Source organism: Sinocyclocheilus anshuiensis, unplaced genomic scaffold (assembly GCF_001515605.1).
Source record: "Sinocyclocheilus anshuiensis isolate Anshui unplaced genomic scaffold, SAMN03320099.WGS_v1.1 scaffold625, whole genome shotgun sequence".
Taxonomy (NCBI): Eukaryota; Metazoa; Chordata; class Actinopteri; order Cypriniformes; family Cyprinidae; genus Sinocyclocheilus; species Sinocyclocheilus anshuiensis.
Window position 1 is genome coordinate 145804 of NW_015536475.1, and position 3307 is coordinate 149110.

Genomic DNA, 3307 nt, shown 5'->3' on the forward strand with positions numbered 1-3307 from the left:
ACACATACACAATAAGTGCATTGCATCATAATTTAAAATGTATGTATATAATAGTTAAATATGCCTATATATAGTTAAGTGACACCATAAATTATACAATAAATGTAAATTAATATTTTAAAAGTTTTATTGAGAAAATAAATTTACATTAATAATTTAATTTATTCAAACACTACCACAATATAGACAAGAGAACATTCCATACAATATTCATCTGATTTTGTTTAGTATTACATATTAAGCCATGACCACCATTTAAATATGACACTGATGCATCTTTGCCCCATTTTTAAACTTGTGTAATGACTGATCTGAAGACCAAGACATTGATCAAGTCCCCTTGATTTTACACACAACTTTTAAGTGGTTAATGCAACAGTCCTTAGACCACTTATTTAGTGGGGTAAGATGATCTGCCATCTTTTTCTCTTGACAATAGATGCCACTATTTTCTCTTGACCATAGATTATCACTTTTGATGTATGGCTATTATATTTTTCATTTAGTCATTTTATGTGATATTATATATATATATTTTATTATATATATTATATGATATTATCATTTTTTACAGTGGCTGATCCATCATTTTTCTGCACATGCTAAACTTACATATAAATATGTTACAGTTTAAAAGTAAATGCACATTGTTCTTAAGGGGGGCATTTCCCCCATCTTCCCCTATATACACAATGTCTGTAGTCTTTGTTATGACAAACTTTGATATTGTTCCTCGTTGTTTATATGAATTATTTGATCAGTTTATCTCTGTCTATTTATGTTTGTGTAAACACAGGTTCATCAGTATTACAGCTTTTTCCCAGAGGATAAGGTTCCTTATGTCAACAGCATTGGTGAAAAGCATCGGATCAAGCAACTCCTTCAACAACTGCCACCGCATGACAATGAGGTCTGTTAGTACGGTCATGGCTCAAAGTTTTTAATACAAAAATGGATAACTACAGCAGATATCTAAACACTACAACTGGTTCAGTCCTAGACACATAGTTATGTGTTTTGATATCATCTTGAGTTCAACTTGTCTCTACGTATTTTAACACTAGACCAGAGGTCTTCAACCCTGCTCCTGGAGACCCACTGTCCTGCAGAATTTAGCACCAGCCTTAACCCTTGTGTGGTCTTTGGTCACTTCTGACTGGAGAATTTTATATTTTGAATTTTAAAAAATCATAGCTTCGTAGCTTCATCAGAATGGTACAAAATTTGGTGACTTTTATGGCACTTGGTATGTGAACACACAAAAAAAATTGAGGGCATGGTTCGAAAAAGCTAAGTGGTCATAAAAAATAGTTACACTCATTGTCTTCGGTCAAAAAAGACCGACCATAGGAAATGAATGGGAAATGGGAAAAATTTACAGCGAAAATACAGAACATTTTTGTGTGTACAATCTACAAATCCCCCACAATGCAGAAAAAAAATTGCACAACAATGAAGGGGTGAAACTCTAAAACATCTAGAGTGCAAAACCAACACACGTGCGGACACACACTTGTACACATACACACACACACACACCCAGTGCCGGCCCATCCAACAGGCGGTCGTCTGGGCCCCCTCCTTAAGGGGAGGGCCTCGCGGCTGCGAGGTTGTCAATTAAATTTCAAGATGTAAAGTCTTGACCAGGGGCGCATCAGGTACTCACGAGCGAGACTATGGGTGCTCCAGAGAGGGAACAAAATGTCAAAAACAAAAAGTGGATCCCATTGCAAGAAACAAAAATAATCCATGTCCAGGCACTCACATAGCAGGCAAAATATAAAAAAGCACACCTGTGCCTGCTATGTGAGTGCCTGGACATGGATTATTTTTGTTTCTTGCAATGGGATCCACTTTTTGTTTTTAAATTTCAAGATGTGTTTGACTTGAAGCGGCGTGGTGCAAACAGATCGGTGTTTGACATCGAAGTACCGCGAGAGCTATACACTAATGGACAGCTCTGCATGCTTTCCTATCCTATTGCAGTACTTTGATGTCAAACACTTATCGATCTGCAGCGGCCCTTTAAGTCAACACACATACAGATGACGCACCTGATGGTACAGTGCGTTTAAAAACATTTAATTATGTTTTTGCTCTAAATTAATTTCATCAGTCGAGTGTTTGAAATAACATCCTTTTGTGATCTGACGTGGTTTCATATCACAGAATGAGGCAAAATCATTTAATAATATTCTATACAGTGATAAAGGCTATGTCGATTAGCATTGCATTATAAATATATATTATGCAAATAAAAAATACCCGTGATGGCTTGAAGAACAGAGATACACCATTTAGTCACAATCGTGTGTTTATTTTCTTCATTCTTCATGAGTTAAAACGTCCTATCTGCGTTTTATTCAGCTACTGCAGCAATAGCATATGCCTTTGTCCATATTAGGGATTTCCTCCAACGTGATTTTTGTGAGTATTTCAATTTATGATTTTTTCATTTATGGTTTTACTGCACAAGGGCGCCCTCCGGCTACCAGTATGAATGAAGCAGCTGCAGCTACTCACTACGTCTTATTTTGGGTAAAAATAGGAAAAATACGTTTTCTGTAAACTATACTGAACAAAATTATAAACGCAACACTTTTGTTTTTGCCCCCATTTTTCATGAGCTGAACTCAAAGATCTAAGACTTTTTCTATGTACACAAAAGGCCTATTTCTCTCAAATATTGTTCACAAATGTGTCTAAATCTGTGTTAGTGAGCACTTCTCCTTTGCCGAGATAATCCATCCACCTCACAGGTGTGGCATATCAAGATGCTGACTAGACAGCATGATTATTGCACAGGTGTGCCTTAGGCTGGCCACAATAAAAGGCCACTCTAAAATGTGCAGTTTTATCACACAGCACAATGCCACAGGTGTCGCAAGTTTTGAGGGAGCGTGCAATTGGCATGCTGACTGCAGGAACGTCCACCAGAGCTGTTGCTCATTCATTCCGTGAATTGAATGTTCATTTCTCTACCATAAGCCATCTCCAAAGGCGTTTCAGAGAATTTGGCAGTACATCCAACCGGCCTCACAACCACAGACCACGTGTAACCACACCAGCCCAGGAACTCCACATCCAGCATCTTCACCGCCAAGATTGTCTGAGACCAGCCATCCGGACAGCTGCTGCAACAATCGGTTTGAATAACCAAAGAATGTCTGCACAAACTGTCAGAAACCGTCTCAGGGAAACTCATCTGCATGCTCGTCGTCCTCATCAGGGTCTCGATCTGACTGCAGTTCGTCGTCGTAACCGACTTGAGTGGGCAAATACTCACATTCGATGGCGTCTGGCACTT

At 38.3% G+C, this 3307-nt stretch overlaps 1 long non-coding RNA gene across 1 annotated transcript in view; it reads left to right on the top strand.

The window, feature by feature from the left end:
• The first annotated feature begins 737 nt into the window (after positions 1 to 737).
• LOC107659011 (uncharacterized) overlaps positions 738 to 3307 on the top strand; it is a 16641-nt gene continuing 14071 nt past the window's right edge. Inside the window, exon 1 of the long non-coding RNA XR_001630868.1 lies at positions 738 to 910. This is a non-coding gene — a long non-coding RNA (uncharacterized LOC107659011). The remainder of the gene's footprint in view (positions 911 to 3307) is intronic.